The sequence below is a fragment of the Rhinatrema bivittatum genome, chromosome 15 (genome assembly GCF_901001135.1).
Source record: "Rhinatrema bivittatum chromosome 15, aRhiBiv1.1, whole genome shotgun sequence".
Taxonomy (NCBI): Eukaryota; Metazoa; Chordata; class Amphibia; order Gymnophiona; family Rhinatrematidae; genus Rhinatrema; species Rhinatrema bivittatum.
This window is the reverse complement of record NC_042629.1, coordinates 35,823,243-35,843,412: the sequence shown is the minus strand read 5'-3', so window position 1 is coordinate 35,843,412 and position 20,170 is coordinate 35,823,243.

The following is a 20,170-nucleotide window of genomic DNA, read 5'->3' as shown; positions in this document are numbered from 1 at the left end:
CATAGGGAAGATAATAATTACAAGTGAAACCAATCAAAAAAAAAGAGAGAGAAAAATTAAAATAATAATAAAAAAAAATGCAGATAAAATTCATTGTACGAACATTGGACTCCATAAGGGAGTTTAGGACACTCAAACAGCCCCAGAAAATGAATATGCTTCATATGTTTTCCAAGCAAGGAATACAAAGCTGAAGATGTGTATGTTAAAGGTGGGGGATGAGGTTTCTGTAGCTGACATCTAATGATGGGGCTGATGTAATAAGCTGAGCATTAAAACTGTGCACTGAAATGCAATTTCTTAATGCACGTGCTAAAAATGTCTTAAACTCTCGATGCAGAAAGCTATGCACCAGAAATTGAAAAATGTGCCCAAACAAAATACTTAGCATGCATAAAATCCATTATTTATGCACATAAACTGTGTTTTCTCTGCATAAAATATGACTTGTGTGCACAAAAAATGCTTTTGTATTTGAGGGTCTATCTGTGTTTTGCATGAGTGACTGAGTAAGGTATTCCAATAGTGTGCAGTTTGTATGTAGAGATCTGTAGCAGCTTGGCTTGTTCTGTTCTAATAGGGGGTGTATTGGTGTTATAGGCCTGGTGTAATATTTGCAGTGTTAACTTTCATAGGTAGAGTTGTTGCTGTTTGAGTACTGGCAGTTAGTGTTGTTTTGATACAGAAAGTTTATTGCATTGTAATTCTGTTTTCTTGTGGCTCTCTGAGGGTCATGCCCATGCCCAAGATGCATTACAGTAGGCCTAATATCATATGAGTTCCAAGTGTCTCTTGGGTTTTTTGCAGGGTTTTCTGGTTGGCACCACAGCAGTGCATGTAAATATAATATACGTATTGTAAGTGATATTTTTACCTCTGAAGACTGTGCTTTGAATGTCCTATTTCATGTAAAATCTGTTATTACAAATGCATAATTTTTAATTGTGTGCGAGGAAGGTGTGATGAGGTGGGAGTACAAGGATGTAAGGTTTTCCTAGGGCGACTAATACCCTTGCACTGGCCATGGGCATTATTGTGCAAACATTTAACAAAGTTTCCCAACTCATGGTGTTATATGTTGTGTAATGGGCGAGGGTGCAGTTTTTCACTTGGCCATAGGCACCACATTGCCTGGCTACAGCTCTGAGTAGGCTGGAGTCCAACCCTGGGGTAAGGAAAGTAGCTGAATTAAGTACCCCTATCAGAACAAGGAAGGCATAGTCTTCCACCTGTAGCAACTGCCTTCCCCTCAGGTTGAGCTCTCAGGTGCTGATGGGACACCATGCCTTTGGCTACATAGGGCCGGTACCGGGGGTGGAATACCAGACACCACTTATGTAGCCACAAAGACAAATCTAGCTGAATACATTCACGAGTTAGGTTTGCTTGACAGACAGGGCCGAAAGGAGATACCACAGTGAGATGAGATTCGTGGAGTAGCAGGACCTCTACAGGAAGACTGGAAGCACGTAGGAGCATAGCTAGCTCATGATACGGCCAAGTTCTGGCAAGGCCACAGTATATGTACATAACCAGACAGGAAGCAAGATGGCCCCTGAGAGGAAGTGGGAGTCATAGAGCATATGGGAGTAACTAAACCAATTGAGTAAAACATATTGACACCCGCTGGTGGGAGGTTGGAAGTATGCTCTATCATAAGTTTCACTTAGAGACTGAGCCACTCGCAGACTGGCAGCGGAATCTCACAATCCTGTGGCTCAGGCTGTAGTGCTGTGTACTGTAATGTGGGGGATTCAGGTTAGGATCTCCCATCCTTCAAGGAGACTGGTCAGCCCAGGGAGGGAGGGAGGGAAGATGGCTGGCACTACTGTAGCAGGTTTTGCCAATCAATGAGTGGGACCAATGCTTCATCTTAGGGGACACCCATAGCCCTTGAGTTCATGAGGGTTTCCTGAGCTATTCAAATGGGGAAAGAGCAGCAAAGACCAAACCACGAAAAAATAGTGAATTTCCAGGCAATTTTCCACTATTCACCCTGCCTCTCAATAGCTCATGGATAAAATCTTATGTTGGTCCAATAAAAGGTGTCACAACCCCCTGAGCACTCCTTCTCATCCCCCCAAAAAAGCACAGTTCTTTCTCCACGACCAATGTGGCTAGTAGTTCTCTACTTATACTGGTTATGATGTCACAGATTAAATCGAACCAATTTGATACCATTCTGAGTGATGTCATTTGTGACTGTCCTGCTTATGTAACATTTTCCAGAAGTGTCAAAAAAAACTGCAGGGGCACAGCTTAAAGAATTTACAAAATGACGTAACAGAAATATATTTAGTCAGTACAGGATGGCCAGTCCTACGTTTGCAAAGTACAAAGGGATCGGCTTTCTCCTAAGATTTTTGAGACACAAGTGCACCTCCATTACCTGCATGAAACCCTCAGATGATTCATGCTGCTAGGGATCCGGTTCTGAGGTGTGTCACAGGGGCCTGCTGCTGACATTTTGACAAAGAACGGGTCAGATTGATTTAGACTTCCAGGAGAACTGCATTACCTCAGAATGGAGCAAAGCAGGAGGGATGCTCGGAAACTCAATGCGGGTGGAAACTGGGGTAGCTTTACAGCGTTGCTGATGGAGACCGACAGAGCGATGCATGGATAATTCATATCCATATCCGATTGCATCGACAGACACTGTACCTGCCGGCAGCTGCAGGGCCGCAAGAGATGCTGTGCCAGGTTCAGCCTCACGGCCCTGGCTAGGTACACAAGGTTCCTGTGAAAACTGCTTCTACAGGGGAACTTTCAAACTGTCCAGGGGTACTTTTTACCTGTGGACCTGGCACAAAGCGAAAATGTGGGCATGGTTTCATTTTGAAATTTGTTACAGATACAAATCACCCGCGGTGACTTGCAGCTGCTTTTTTCTGAGGGGGCTTTTGTCATGGAAAATAATGTGGTCTATATTCAGCTACTGTGCGGCTCGGCTACTTAGCCAGCTAAACTTATCCAGCCCATGTATTCAGAGGCACGGCCTTATCTGGCAATCTTAAAGTTTGCCATATAGGTTCATATGGCTGACTTTAGGACAGCTCTACAGGCCGACCAGAGTTAGCCAGCTGACTAGTTATTCAGCTAGAAATTAGCCAGATAATTTATTTATATTCTGCTTTTTGCACTTTTTTCAGCGCTTTAAAGTGGATTACATTCAGGTACTGTAGGTATTTCCCTATCCCCAGAGGGCTTACAATCTAGGTTTGTACCTGAGGCAATGGAGGGTAAAGTGACTTGGACAAGGTCACAAGGAGGGACAGCGGGACTCGAACGCTGGTCTCCTGGTTCATAGCCCCCTGCTCTAACCACTAGGCTACTCCTCCACTCCAATCTTCATTTAGCCGGATAACTTGAGAGTTATGTAGCTAAGTGTTTTTGAATATGGACCTCAATATGCCCACATGTGAAAATGCAATCTGAGTATTCGTTTCCTCCCCTGACCTAAACATGCCCTGGAAGCGCCACCTTTAAATGCAGCGAAAAGTACGTGTGCTGGGCCACACCAAGGGAGGAAAATCTCCAGATGGTCGATTTAAACAGACAAAAATACATAAATGACTTTAAAAATATTCCTTCCTGTGTGCGTGTTCAGATTTTCCATTAAGCGTGCCTCCCAGTTTTACACAGTAAATGCAGAGTAACTGGCAACACTCGAAGGGCCAGATGTACTAAGCTTTTTCTTCCCGTAGACACAACATGGGGAAAATCCTTCAGTACATCTGGCCCAGTAGTGAGAATAAAAAGAAGAAACACTGTTTTTGTTACATTATAGTGTCCAGGGGCCAGGACGCAGTGCCAGGGCGGTTAAAGTCAATATTATGGCGCTGATGTTGGCTCGTCTCTAATCGGCCGCTGGGGAATACACATGACATCTGGCACACGCATAATATTCCAGATGTTAGCACTCGACCCCTGGCTTCGGTAGCATTAAACTTTGCTCTTGCTACCTCTTCTGGCACAACTCCAAGCCCCAAAAACATTATAGCACTGGCCTTCCCATCTGTTGAGGGGGAAATTTGTAGGTATTTTGTTTTCTTTTTAGAGAAAAAAGCTGAAAGTTTATTCTTGTAATAGAATGGTCTAGATATGTATGGGGAAGATGTGACTGAAATCAGAGGAGGCCAACAATGCAAGAGGGTCACCTTATCCTCTAGAACAGGAATGGCCAAAAATACTCAACACATCCAAAAAGTGTTGCCATTTGATAGGCTACTAATATTATACTATGACTAATAAAATAAAATGTAACAAGTTTTGGCACTTTAAAAATAACAAACTTCATGCTGCCCAAAGGCCAACAAGAGCAATGGTAAATAAAAGGCCAGCAAACCTCTTACTTTGCATGGCATGTTTTGAACTCATCCCTGTTAATAGTGCTCAGGGTTCTCTGCCTGACCCTTCTCTAGGTCACTGCCCCTCTATCTGAAAGTAAGACTGGAGATCCCTCTCTACCCTCATTCCTTGTGCCAGGGCTCTCCCTCATCTCTTTCCGTCTCTCTCTCCCCTTATCCCCTGTGGCTGAAGCTATTCCCCTCCTACTGTACCAAGCGAGAGCTTCCTCCTTGAGTGTTCCTGCAGTGGTGACTGCAGGCTGAGCCAGCCCTGGATCCACCTCATTACATCTTTAGGGATTTGTACTTCCAATTTCCCTAAGAACGTCTGGCCTACACGTCCATACACAGACCTAGAAAACGAACCCATTGCGCAGGCACAGTATATCTGTGACGCCTCCCGATGTGCACTGCATGGATGTGCTACAAACCTAGCAAGCGTATCTGATCTCAGCTGTGCTAAAGAGTTTCCTCTGTTAACGGCTGAGGACAGACTGCTCATTACCCATTGCCGTGGTGCGTCTGCACTGCACTGATGCACTGAAGTCTAGGAGATCGCCTAAGACTTTTGCATCTGCAAGCAGAGCCCTTCTCCTGGTTGCGTTATACCGCACGAAGACTGTTCCAGGGCAGGTGCATGGGCATGACAACACGCGGCCACCATGAAGAAGTACCCTGGAAGCAACGTGTAACTTCAGAAGAAGGCTGCTGCTGCACACTGCAAGTCCAGGGATCGTTCTTGTTCAGTGGAGGCTTTCCCCAGTGGTTACCCACCTGCAAGAAACACTCAGGGACAGATGGACCACACTTTTTTTTTTCCCCCAGACACACAGAATGGGAAGCACCCGTCAGAAGATCTCACCCAGGCAAAAAGTCTTTTTCTTATGCTGACCCAGCTTCTTGGAATGAACATACACTTTGACCTACATAAATGCTCAACTCCTAGTAGCTTTATATCTGTCCTGAAGGAAAATTGGCTAACTAAACATTATTGTAAATGCTTCGATTAGCTGCTTATGTAATTATGATGTTAAGGATTCCATTGTTTTACTCAGAATACATTCCATGTGCCTTGTTGCCTCCTGGGACCCAGTTAAAGCAAGACTTTTGTCTTAATCTGCCTTTCCCAGTCCACAGTTTTAAAAGCAAAGATCTAGTCTGGGTAATACCATAATGGCTGCTTCAGAACACACAGCCAGGCGTCTGCGCTCACGGATGAGTCCCAACAGAATAAAACATGTGTCCGTGGGTGCAGACCTGGCTAGTTAACTCCTTTTCCAATTCCAGTTTGAAAGGCTGCAAGCGGCAGGCGCAGCAGTGCTTGATGCAGGAATCATAAGTCATTAAAGCAAGGGTGTTTAGACTGCAGTGCTGCAGAGCCCCACACAACGGTCTGGTCTTCAGAATATCCCTAATGAATATGCAGGAGCTAGATCTGCCTACAGTGGAGAGAGCTCATGCAAATCTAGCTCCTGCATATTCATTAGGGGGATCCTGAAAGCCCAACCAGTTTGCGGCCCTCTAGGATTGCAGCTAAGACTTCCCTACATTAGAGGGTGATCAGTTAATCACATGGCCTGAGTGCCTGACATGCAAATCTAGCTCATGCATATTCATTAGGGGGATCCTGAAAGCCCAACCAGTTTGCGGCCCTCTAGGATTGCAGCTAAGACTTCCCTACATTAGAGGGTGATCAGTTAATCACATGGCCTGAGTGCCTGACATGCTTTGTGGACCCTTACTTTATTGATGTGTTGGTCAATATGGGGGAGGTCTGTTTCCACTTACTGCTCATTTTTACTAATTACCAACTGAAGCCACTGAAGGGCTCCTGAATGGACATTTCATAGGTGCGCTGCAGTAAGGTCAGGGCAGCTATCAGTGATGTCTCTTACAGTGTAAAACAGGGGATTCCAAACTCAGTTGTCGAGGACTGCGCTCCTGTCAGATTTTCTGGACATCCACAATGCTTATGAGGGGTCCTAATGTGGAGGCAGTGCCTGCAAATAGATCTCATGCATATTCACGTTGGAAATCCTCAAAGCCCAACTGGGTTGCAGCCCAGAAGGACTGAGTCTGGGGACCTCTGATGTAAAAGATCTGATCTTGCTTTGATTGTTACAGACAGAAGCTTTCAGCTTCACCATGTGATCATCTCCACCAAGCTGACAGCTATTTTTCATCCATCTGGCAAGCTTCCTCTGGCTCCTGGGCTTCCAGCCCAGTTGGAACCACAGTCCCACTTACCCTGATGGAGAGGGAACTGAAGCCTGCGGTGCCAGAGCCCATCGCTCACAGCTTTCTAAGCATTCTTCTCCCCTTTTCTGCCATACTCCCTGCAGCTCTCCCACCTTCCTACAGACATGGTTCGGGCATTGGAGTCTTAACTGAACTAGAGAGCCAAACTGTCCCTGGCATCCCAACTCCGAGAACCACTCTCCAAAGCCTTAGGTCTAGGAGCTGTAACTGGGGGTTGGTAGGGGAGGGAGGAGGAGGGAAACCATTCAGGGTGCAAAGCCCTATAGGCCTGGGAAAATGGTTGAGCCAGCGGTGTATGCAGAATTGGAAAAGAAGAGCAGGAGGAGAGGAAGGAAAGACCATGCCAATCCTTTCTCCCCTGCCCTCCTGAGTCCATCTGATCCCATTTCCTTGTCTCCCCCTTCCCATGCCAGCTCCTCTCATCCTCCACCCCCCAGACAGCAGGAGAGTGGGACTTTATACCTGTGTCCAGCCCTCTCTGCCGCATGGTTCTTGTCCCACGATGGGACTCTCACGGGGCCCCGTGTCACCACGCGGCTCATACTGTGAGACTGGAGCCACTCATCAGAAGAAGCTACCTGAGATCAGTGTGTGTGTGTGTGTGTGTGTGAGAGTGTGTGTGTGTGTGTGTGTGTGTGTGTGTGTGTGTGTATGTGAGAGTGTGTGTGTGTGATGGGAAGGAGGGAATGGGGAGAGAGGACTTGTGATCACCTTGGGGGAGAGGCGAGAGAGTACCTGGGATTGCTCTGGAGGAGTGGGGATGTGGAAAGGAAAGTATACCCAGGATTACACTAGGGTGAGGGGAAACAGGATCCAGATTCACACTAGAATGGAGGTGAGAAAGAGAACAGAGAGAATCTGGGTTCATGCTAGGAGAGGATGGAGGGAGGGTGGGAGGAAGGGATCAGGGTGGTGGAGGAGTGTGCTAAAATGCCTAGCTAATATGACTCAACCCTGACTCTCATAGCACAAGCACCAAGGAACCACGGGCTTAACTGCGCCTTCAGCACCAGGAGGATTCACTGCAGAGTAACAACGGAGACTCTCTCCCATGGACTGTGTGCATGATCCCGGCCTTGTTGGTCCAACGAGAGCAGCCCTTTAGGTTTGGGTGGGTGAATCCAGTGCAAGTTTCCCTGCACACCATCTCACCATTGTGTCTGAATTTAGTCCTCCAGCTGAGAGTGTTGGCCTCTGTGATTCCTCGGCCTCCGTTCTGAGACTGCCAATGTGCAAATCAGTGCCAGCTATGGAGGTGATTTTAGCAATGTGCACACCTGTCTATTCAGAACCGGACAAAGTCCTTCCATTCATTTCATGCAGACATCAAAAGGCTTTCAGACGAGGTACCTTACAAGCCACCAGGCCAATAATTCAGTGACTTTCAGTGGCATCAAGTCACACCTCAAAAAAGTCCCATTCTGAGTGAGGTGCACACTGATTTTCTAACCTTAAGGCTAAGCAATCTGCTCAATACTTTCTTTTCAGACTAATTTTGAGGATCCAATTTAAATATGGCTACCAGTGCAGTGTACAGATGTTTCCAGTTTGTAGTCCCACCTTTATTTGAAGTGCAGCATTAACTCCTATTGGCTAAATGGAAAGGATGGAGAGGGAATCAATCAATGTCCAAATATACTGCAATGCAGCTACTTTGAGCAGAAACAGAGAAAGAAGCCTGGCAGATCTAGCCCGCAGCAGGATTGATTAGGACAAGGAAAGTGCTTCGAAATTAAAAATGAAAAAAAAAAATGTTTTAATCCCCCCGTCCTTCCCCTTTTTTTTTAATGTCTCTCTCCTCTCCAGATAGCATGCCTGGTTGATGCCAGAAACGTTTGCCGGTCTGAGGATTGGAAGGCAGGCGAGACCATTCCCACTCTTTGATCTGCCAGCAGGGGTTGTGGCAGTTGTGGTGGCCACTCTCCCTCCCTCCCGGACCCCCACATGCATCGCCCTCCAATTGAGGTGGGCTCTGAGCCCCCACTGGGTCCCTGTCAGGCAGAAGACTCCAACTCAAGTTTCTTGCACTGCAGCCGAGCCCAGGAAAGATGCTTTTAAACAACTCTTTAGGCTTCTTCTCTAGGAGGCATGGCTGACTTACAGTGTAAGTATTCGTTCCATTTGACTGTAAAATATTTAAAAAATTCAGCCGTTTAAGAAAGCCACGCAAGACCGCCCAGCCGTAAACCAGGTATCTAAAAACCCATCCTGCAACATAAGCGTACAGTAGGTGAAGCGCGCAAGTGAAGGGAACGTTGCGATCAGAGGGGTGCGCAAGATCCAGGCATACACGAGATATTCTGGAGTGAATGCGCATCTAGGAAGGAGAGCAGGAGAGGGGGGTAGCAGGAGAACGCTAGAATCCTAGAGAAAGGCTTAAATTAAATTCACTCCAGTGGGGCTTTCTGCTCAATTAGAACCTGGCTCCAGCTCCAGCTCTGGCCATGGGGGCCACGAGCCTTCCGGCACTGCCAACTGGAGATTTTGTGTCCAGTTCGAACCCTCCCCTGGTTCAGTCTAGTCGTGGCAGCAACTGCCCTCCCCTGGCCAGAGGGTCGGTTCGGAAATCAAGCCCAAGTGTCTGCCCCAGGGGGGTAGGGAACTGCTGCCAACACCTGCTTTCTACAGGTACTTCCACAAGCTGCTCAGCTGATCATCCGCTAAACAGTCAGAAGAGATGCTAAGAGCCCTCTAACAAAAACTAGAACACAAGAAGACGGGCCCTGCCCCCATTCATTAAGTGCAGCTGGAGTATACGTATACAGAGAATGAGTTCGATTTCTATTATAATATTTATATTGGAGAAATTGGGGGATTTTGATGTCTGTGGAGCTGGATGATGTAGAGAGGAGGTGTCTAAAAGAATAAGACCAATGAAAATTTGGGGCTAAGTTGGTCCTTGCCGCCCAATGAGGCTGTAACAGTTGCATTGCGGATGAGTAGGGAGGCATGGAGACGGTAAAATGCCATTTTGAGACCTAAATCAGGTTTCAGCTGGCAACAGTGAAGGATTCTGGACCTGTGCCAGTTTACTTGAGCAGACTGATTTAGGTGACAGAAAAATGATTTCCTCCGACCAACATGGAGAGATGTGTACGCCTAATCTGGATGCAGCAGTTCCAACCTTCTGCAGCCGAAAATCATTTCCAGCCCCGTTAAAAAAAAAAAAAAAAAAAGTGCGTTAGCCAAGCTACTATGGAGTTCTACACCCACCAGCAAGGGGAAGAATGAAAATAAACGGAGGAAAGGCTAGCTATTTGTCTAGAGCACTGGTTCTCCAAGCAGGCTGGGCACCCATAGGGAGAGCTCACTTTTAATGGGCCGCCATTTTAAGTTCCACACTGACCTAAAGGCGCCTCCTTCTCGAAATGCAGGGGCATTCGTGCCTCTGCATGTGCGTGGATCTCTCCCCCTCCAAATCTCTGTTTCACCCCTCTCTCGGCAGGGGCACTGTGCTGATCTGGGTTTGTGTACGGAAGGAGCCAGGGATCCGCCCGGACTCCTGGCAGACAGGGCATAGGGTTACAACTTAATCCTAGGCCTGTCCGCAGCCAGAAAGTTTAAGGAGGGGTGGAAATATTTGGCCTGGTGTGGAAGGACTGCTTTTCAGCTTTGCCATAAATCAGGCCCAGAGGGTTACACGAGAGATCAGGAAATATTCCCGCTGCTTCAAACGCGGGCGCCTGGCATATCAGCGTGGCACAGAGAGGCGGTGACATCTGGTTTCAAATGTGTCAATAGGACGGCATGTTTCTTGCTAGCAAACACTCTGCCAGGCCAGCAGGAAATCAAAATATTGAGAAACTTGATATGGGATTTCATGTTCACGCCGAAGTGAACTGACTGGTCTGGGAGAGCAGAGTATGCATGCAATGAGGTGAGACCCGTGCCGTAACTCCACCCCCGAACCTAGCAGCCTGGCCATCCCCATTCACACACGATGGGAATGCAGGAGTCATCGCAGGTTATATATTAGGAAGTTTAAACTAGCTGTAGCTGCCTTCAACAGCTCTGGAGGTTCCCTGCCTCAGCCCCCTGGTCTAGGGCAGCTGCAGTAACCCAACCTGTCTGCCAAGCACATAAAACAGAGAAATCCCAGCTTTAAAGGATGCAAGCGTTCCCAGGATGAGAGAGAGAGAGAGGGGAGCAAGGAGGCAAAATACCTATAATTAGAACTGATTTTGTATACATTGTTTTTTGAAGATTGATAGTTTGAAGGTTTATTACTATTATATTAATTATTCTATTTATTTGTATTTTATTTTAAAAATTACTAACCTGCATTATCAACACTTGTTACATCATAAGAACATAAGAACATGCCATTGTGGGTCCATCAAGCCCAGCATCCTGTTTCCAACAGGGGCCAAGCCAGGCCATAAGTACCCACAAATTAGATAGATCATGGTAACTCTGGTTTTTGCAAGTATTTTGAGACACTGAATAAACGTTAGAGCCATCTTATTTTGAATCTTTTAAAAATAAGCTGCTGTAAGCATCTGGCAGTGCCCCCATAACCCAGCCGAAATTACCAGGGAGCATCACCCCTGCACAGATTACTCCTAATTGAGGGGCAGTGTCGAGAACCAAGCCCCACTGTGGAAAGCAGCTGCTTATTTGTTAAGATGTTATTCACTCCCCCCTCCCTGACTGAAGAACACTGACTTGAGTGTAACCAGAACTTGGGTCTTCGTGTCTACCTATAACGGGCATCCACAAAGCGTCTGGTCCTCCCTCTTCAAGGATGAGAGCCATCTCTTTTCCAACAACAAAAAAAAAAATGTCGCCATTTTACCATTAACGCTGCCCGAAGAATTCCCCCAACTCCAAAACATTTCAACAGGGTTTTAAGACAGCTTTCCTTGCAGAAGCTTTGAAATGTTGTCAAGTATTCATCCATTGGGCCCAGAGATATGATGAGGCAATAAAATATCGCGTGAAGGACTGGGTGGTGAGGGCAGGGATCTCGCTTAACAAAGATTACATTTTTGTTGCCCGCTCCTGGTTGCAGGAGAATCCAGTTTAGGCTTATTGATTTCTTTTATGCCACCACTTCACTTCTAAGATCGTTGATGGCCAACGCACTTCTTTCAAAAGCTGCATTTGGGAAGTGGAACTTTCACCGTGCTGGGTCATTGCCTCAGAGGCAAGAATAACCCCCCTCAACCAGGCTGCCATGCCAGGCCTGTAACAGCCCAGGGGGGAGAAGTGCCTCCTAATAGGCCCCCAGGCTCACTCTGATGGCATCCGCAGTCCTTTGGAAATCTGCCGTGCCAGGACCAACTAGGCCCGGCCATGGTTTCTGTCAGGACCTCACTGATGCGGCCTGTCGTCATGGAGTTAAGTATGAAAAAGGGCGCTCAGGGGGGGTACGGTTACAGAACCCAGGGCTGCGAGAGGATAAGCAGGCCCGGCCTTTCTCACCAGTCTCTCCACTCGCTCAGTCCAAGGCAGGCAGCAGTGAAACCCACAGCTGCAGCAGCACCTTCGGCTTCGTCCATGACTCCTTTCTGGTGACAAAATACAAGTAAAAACCATCACATGGCAGACTTATTTATACATGCGTGCTTTTTATGAATGGAATAGGGGTGGGGGGTGGGAGGCCTTATCTACAGTATCCTCTGTGGCAATGATTTTAATTTCAGACTTGGCCTTTGTATTTTTGTATTGTTAGTGATATCTTCAGTTTCTAAGCAACTTTTATAATGTTAAGCATGAAAATATTTGGCTTCAGGCACCAAAGGGTCGAGGAAGTGCATGTAAGATTGTCAGTAATTCTCTTCATGTATTTCTTAGAGTGCAGTAGGATGCAGTGAAGCAGAGGAGAAAAGATTAGAGGGCATAGAAGGAAGCATAATGGGCCTTATTACGAAGCTTTGTTTTGCCTGTGCAGAGAATGGGAAAAAAAAAGACTTGACAAGCCAGGCCTTGTGCTACACAGAGAGTGGAGGCTCCGCGCCTTCTGCAGAGGCATTGTGTCCCCGTCAACGAGTTATTAGGCCATTCTGCCAGGGTCCTGGGATTCCAGAGAGCCTTCCATTTGGAACATTACCAAATAATCTAACTCTTTAACAGTAAAAGGGCCATGCTTTTCCATGGTCTTACCTGTACTTTGGCTGTGCCTTTCAGACTGAAGGGACTTAGTAGAAGAGTTGACTACCTACCGCTAAAACACAAGGACAGAGGTCCCACCGAATGGAAATAACTAACTCTTCTTGATCTGGCTACTCCCGATTACTGCTGTATTGTTAGGGATGTGTACAACTGGGGCCTACTCGTTTACTCCCATAAATTTCCAGTAGTTGTAATTAGGAAATAAAAAGAGAAGATTTTCTCTCCTTTTTTGTTTTTTTTAGAGCATTTATTTTTTTTTTTTTTATGTACAACTCGATGACAACAGTGGGCATACGGCCAGCAATTATTAATGAAGTGCCCAGTGTTTCCTGTAGGAGTGCTGCCCTACGAAAGGCGTTTTCCGAGCTCAGTCCCGTCCATGACTCCTGGAGGACAGGATTGATGGCGACTGCCTGTAAAGGAATGCCTTAAAGTGTGCACACAGACAGCAGATCCGATGTCCAGGCATGTGCTACTGCTCTCTCTCATCAAGGGGCTCTCGCCTCCAACCACCAGTTCTGCTCCACTTGGTGAGACGCTCTGTTCTCATACGGGATCCCCAAGCCCCCACCCCTGCATCACTGCCAATGCCTGGGAAACCATCTGAAAACAATTACTCAATGATCAGTGGCACTCCAGAGGCAGAAAATATGTACTACTTCATGGGATGACAATTGTCTTTTTTTTTTTTTTTTTTTACTTCATTTTCTCACAATCTGGAGGAAAAAAAAAAAAAAGCTCCTAAGAGCCGAGAGTGTAGCATAGTGGTTAGAGCTCCGACCTGGGAACATGAAGACCCTGATTCACACATCGCCACCCGGAGGAAGTCTCCTGAATTCCCAGCGTTCAAACTTGTGATTGTAAGTTGCTAAGTGCAGAGGCTTTACAACCGTCGGGCTGATGCAATAAACGTGCGCAGAAAACGGGCGCTCGGTGTTGAGGGCCCGTTTTCCCAATGGGCGCCCAGCCACCTCTCCTGGGCTCCTGATCCAATATTAAAATGAGGGGTCGCGCTAAAAAGAAGGTGCAGCCGACAGATGTGCGTCCCTGGCGCCTCTTCTAAATTGGGCACACAGGAGAGAGGTGGCTGTCAGCTCAGTATGGGTGACCGTTTTATCCTATCGGCATCCACATGCACAACATACACGGCCTGGACCGTGTAACATGTGGGTGTATTGGACGCCCAAAATTGTTTTTTATTAAAGAATTATTTTTTTTTAAATAAATCCTGCTTTAATTTGGTTCCTCCTGCACAGTATCGCTATGATACTATTAGGAGGAATCTCAGAAAGCAGGATTTTTCTTTTTTTTTTTTCAACGCGCCCTTCAGCGTAGCATACTTTGTACGCCAGCCCTGGGATGGCATAAAATTTCTCGCATTGCAAGGGCGCATTGGCCGCGCGGAAAATTTATTGGATCGCAGGGGTTAGTTAATAGCCTCATCTACATGGCTTTCCATGTAGATAAGCGCTGTTAGCTATGTGGAGATTTGGGCACGCTTATTCCTGTATTGGATTGGGGGTTGTGGACGCGCGTGCAAAAACGCGCATCCAATCACGTATCGGGCTGTGCGCAGCGGCTAGCGCGGGGTATTGAATCGGCCCCCCATGTGTGTTACCTTGTAATAAAGTATACTGGAGACTGAGGAACTAGCAGAAGGACACTGCATGAGTGACAGTAGGGGGGCAGCTTACCCACAAAGGCATTCGTGCATGTGAGAGGATCCTGCAAATGCAGGCACTGCTCAAGCAGGATTGCAGGGAAAAGTCAAGCCTTTACCTGTTCTGGGAGCGCCCTCTCACATAGAACTCACAGAAGACAATGGACCCAAAATGTGCAAACTGCATCCCAAGAATTTATGGCACATAGCAATATAATCAGTACTCTACATACATGTCCCAAAGGCCCACCCGTGAGGTGCCAGTCCAAGATGCTTGGAGTTCCTTCAAGGACGACCTTCTTTCTGCCACAAACCACCTCTTGCTCCAAAGGGAAGCAATGTCCAGCCAGACATGCCATAAGTTGACCCAGAACTTACTGCGAGGGCCACCAACCCATCAGGTTTTCAGGACACGCATGAGATAGATTTTCGTGTACGCTGCCTCCGTTATATGCAAATATGCCATGCATATTCATTAGGAATATCCTGAAAACCCAACTGGTTGGAAGCCCTTGAGAACTGGAACTGCCCACCCCTGACTTACTGCCAGCTGGTCTGGTCCCATATACCAACTTGGTTGACACAAGCACTGTTACTGTCAATGTAAATCTACAATATATAAATACTTTGAATGACCTGTCACACAATGCCAGATATGTTATGGATTTTTATTCACAAAATATTTGATAATGTGATTCTGAACTCTATGGTGTTTGCCAACTCTTTTCTGGGGTCCATCTATAGGGTTGGGTTTTCAAGATGGCCTCAATGAGTATGCATGAAATAGATTTGCATACTGTGGAGACCCATGGTATACAAATCTAACTCATGCACGTTCATTGTGACAATCCTGAAAACCTGACTGGGTAGGTGGACCTCCAGGGGAGTGTTGGGGAATATGGCATCATGTTAATGCTTTAAATAATCTATAACAGTGATATAATTGATCTTTTTTAATTGCAACATATCTGTTGCTATTGTAATATTGTATTTTTTTTTATCAGTAAAGTTTATCTAGATTAATACAAATAAAATCTTGTACACTGGTATTAAATAATAAACAATATTCTATCCATTCCCAGGAAATGTGATTGATAATTCTTACTGTTGGTCCCCGTACGATATTATTCCTCTGCACTCCCCTGTGTAAAGATCTCATTTAGAAGCAGTGATGCTGCCAAATTGTGTTTTTTTTCTAAAGCTGCTCAGTGCTTGTAGCCAGAGAACATGCTGACGCAGTGGGTAGGTGTATAATATCATCAGATCTGTGGCTGCCTCCTCAACAGTAGTAGGGAACTCTCTCAGCACCTGCCCCTGCACACTACCCTTGAAGTCACTTCAGCTGCTCCATCAGGTCCCAAATTCACCAAGAGCCTTTCAGAAGTGACCAACCTGAGGTCTGGAGTGGGAGAGTAAACCTTTCATGTTCAATAACAAGTGGGATGATTTTACTGATCCTGTTCTAGGGAGGCTGCTCCAGTCCTGGTTTTACCCCTTTATGGCGATGTAGTTCTGTTCTTAGGGAACTGAAAACTACAATTCCATGCAGGCAATAGGACAAAACCAGGACTGGATCATCAGCCTCTTTAGGCTGATGCGGAGAGATGTAGATTTGCTACCTCCGCTCAAGTCATCCAAATAGGCTAATTCAGTCCTTGGTTTGGCCCGCTGCTTACATGAATTTGTAGATCTGATCTTTTTCCCATTGAGTTTCCTGAGAAAATTAGAACTACAAACCCATCTATGAACCAGGACAAAAGCAGGACTGGAACAACCTTTTTTGCTCACCTGGGATGAGCTGACAACCCTGTCCACATCCATCACAAAGTCACCATACAGCTGGCTAGAGCATGGCATGGGGTTAGCTTGGAGATTACTTTGTAGGGAAGACTGAACTAGTTGTAGGTACTGCAAAGGTCAGGACAAAGATGCACAGACGGGTAGATGTGTCTGGGAGCCTAGTTCTAGACTGGGAAGGGGCTCTGCAGATGTAAATACACTGACAGGAGAGGCAGGTCTGCCACACCAGAACTGCTCTAGAAGGCAGGAGTGAGGAACATTCATAAAGGCCTGGCCCAGGCCTCTGTACGGAACACCCCAGGGTGTATCAGATCAAGACCAAACCCCATTAGGACAAGCCTTCCTTGTGGAGCTATCAGTCACTCATTTTCCCCAAATACTAGTCATTAGGAATTAAAAGGAAAAAAATAACACCAGCCTGCCCCTTACCCCAAAAAAACAAACCTTCCTTCTGTTTTTTTTTTTAATTTACTTTTTTTAATGTTGGTTTCATGATCCACTTTTCTAAAACAGTTTGTGTTGATTGTGTTAATTAAATCAAATCCAAATACCTTATCAGTGAGGTGACAGCGCTGGAGCCAGCAGGGGGTGTCAGAGATTGAATTACGCCTGGGGAATTCAATGGAAATGCAGTTAAACACAATTACCCTGTGTTCTTTGTGTCCTCTGTAAGTGAATTAACCTTTAAACAATTATTTTTAATTGTGTTTTTAACCTCATTCAAAGGGATAGCTCTTTACATGGCATTAGACTTACAGGCCTGTGTCTACCACAAGGACTCTCCTGCATGCTAGCATGCAAAGGCTGCAAGAGTTTAATAGTCCGTACAACCCGCAGGAAAGAAGAAATGAGCTGGTTGGGTAGATACTATGCTGGCTTTATCGCTAGTAAGTTTGTAACTGTCTGTCTTTTTATGAAGGCCGAGATCAGGTTGGTTCTTTTACGTCTGTCTTCGCTCTGCTAAATTGGTCCCCCCCCCCCTTTGATTGAATCTCTTCTTACAAAAGCAGTCATTTCCTGTTTTCTTTGATTTGATATGGCTATAGCAGTGTAATGCTTTCAGTTCATTGTTTACTGTGTCTTGACCAAAAATCTCTTTTCCACTTTTCAGGTCCGTTCAGGACTGCAGAAAGGCCACGGACTGGCAGAGCTAGCAACCAAACTGATGCCCATCTAGTATTGCTATCTCCACTCCAAGGTACTACCTCCACGTGCAAGGCAGATAGCACGCTCGCCTCTCCTGGGAAGGAAGCGGTGCCCTGAAGTGGCTTTCATTTGAAAGGCAGAGGTAATATTCTGCCAGGTACTAACCCCAACCACCTTGAACTCACTTCCTTTTCCCCATCTGGAAAACATGGGAGCTGCCCCCTAGCCTCTGATTTCCCCCCCCCCTTTTTTTTTTTAATTACTAGTGGTCTAAAGAAAGTGAAGGAGGCAAACAGGTAGGCCAGATTAGCTCTTGTACCAGTTAAAGCCCCCTAGTGCTGATCTGTTCAGCTACCAGGTGGTGCACCCTTCAGCTGGCACCTGCCAGAGGCTGGCCAGAACCAATCGCCTGGAAACGTAAGGTTCCTTGGTCCTACCGCAGCTCCTTGTCCTGTGCCTGTAGTGCTTGTTGGTTCTGTCCTAATGGACCGCACTACTTTTAATTAAAATGTGTGTTCGGCTATGGGCAGGGGAGGTGGGTCCTGATGGATCAATGACATGAATTCCAGTTTGGAGTTATTGTTCACTTGCTATGTACAGGATTTCACAGCCTTTGGGGGATTCTTTAAGTAAATGCCATCCACTTTTTCCTAATTTGAAGGTGATTTTCAAGCAAGAGCTGGAAAAGCTAAGGTAGAATGCGAAGCTGAGTGCGCTTGGTGAGTATGAAATGAGGGAAGCTTTTATTGGGGCATATTGGGAATATGGAGTTAGGTTCTGGGTCCCTGGCTTCAGCCTGTGGAAGCCCCTGAAATCCTAAAAGATGACCCAGTCTAGGTAATTTATCTTAGGATTTTATCATGCTCTACAAATATATTAGCGCCTACAAGGCTTTTGCAATCAACAATTTTTTTAAAATCCAAGAACAACCAATATATAAACTTAGTATCCTTTAAAGCCTTGTCATATCTGAAGAAGAGATCTTTATGGTCTTGAAAGCATCTTTTCTTTCTTTTTTTAATCTGAAAATGCAAGGCCCCTTCATCTAAGATGGCCAGCTAGGTTGAGAGTGGTGGGGATGGGATTTAGTGGCTGTTGCTTTTCTAGCAGTTTGTCTTCCATTTTTTTGTCTCTATCAGAGCCCCCCCCCCCCCCCCCCCCCCCCCAATGACGTTCATCGAAGCTTCTCCAAGTTTAAGAAGCAAGTCCACATGCCCTGTAAATCTCTCCATGGTGGGTGTAGAGTTAAAATGAGAGCACCAGTAGCCCCCCCAAGTTCCTCAACACATCCTTGCTGGTCCTCGAGAGCCACAAACAGACCAGAATTTCAGGGCATCCACAATGAAGAGGCATGAATATATCTGAGTACATTGTATGCAAATACACCTCATGCATATTCATTGTGGATATCCTGAAAACCAGATCTGGAGTTGCCTACCCATGCCCTATTTCTTCTTAGTGGTCTTTTATCCTTTTAATATATATTTAAGCTTTGAAAGTATAAATATGGTATCTTATACATATTGTACACTGTTTGTTTGAAATAAGAAATGAACATCTTCTATTATGGCTCTGTCTTTGGGTGTCCATGATGATGGCTCTTGTATAGGTGTGTCTCACTATTTACCAGTCTTATATTCTATACTTCCTAACCATGTTCAAGGTGGAGATTACAAAATCTATATATAATAACACAAACAAAACAAAAAAAAAAACTAATCCAGAGGTTCCCAAACCTGTGCTGGGGGAGCCCCAGCCAGTCAGATTTTCAGGCTATCCATAATGAATATGCATGAGATAAAACTTGCATGCTGAGGAGGTAGTATATGCATATTCAATGTGGACAACCTGGCTAGCCTGGAGACCTCCAGGAAAGGTTTTGGACTTACTCTATTAAGCAGTGAATGCTTGTATAAATACAACTGCTTTATTTGTATTTATACAATTTCAGATAGCAAATGTAACTCTGTAGCTCACCTGGCACAGCATGTCATAAGTTAGTGCTGTTCCACCCCGTCCTTGAGCTACACCTTGCCAGTCAGGTTTTCAGCCTATCCACAATGAATATGCATAAGAGAGAGTTGCAAGCACCTTCTCCCTTGTATGAAAATCTCTCTCATGTATATTAATTGTTGATATGCTAAAAGCCTGGCCTGTTGGTGGGTCAGGAGGAGCAGATTTGCCGCCTGCTGCAGTAAAGCCTTCCTAAACCTGTCCTAGAGCCAACACCCTACTCTGGATCTTTATAATGAATATCCATCAGAGAAATTTGGAGAGGGCAAAGGGTAGGGGATGATTCTCTCTCTTTAGTCAGTGTGGCTATCCTGACAACTGGACTGGCGATGGAAAGGCCATTCCTACACATTAACCTTTGTAAACTAAGCACTGCTTATACCTGGCCTCAGCCTACCAGTTTAACATTCTAGATCTTGCTAATGAATATGCATGGACAGTTTGAATGCATTGCCCCCAATCCAAGCAAACATTTTTGCTTATGCATGAGGCTTACCCTGAAGGTGACTGGCTAGTGATGCATTTTAAAGAATTTTAAGACCAAGGCCTATACAACAGAGCTTCCCAAACCTGTCCGGGGAGCCCGCACCACCAGTCCATTTTTAGGATATCAACAATGCATAGGCATGAGATAGATTTGCATGTCATGGAGATTTAGTATATGCAAATTTATCTCATACAGTGTGAAGATCTTCAACAACCTGACTGAGTCCCCAGGACAGGTTGGGGAAGTCCTGCCCTAAAAGATAAGGTAACCATTTTTTTTGGTTGAGGAGAGGGGCGAGTCTCCAAAGGGCGAACTGTTGTTTATTGCGTTTGTCCATGTTAA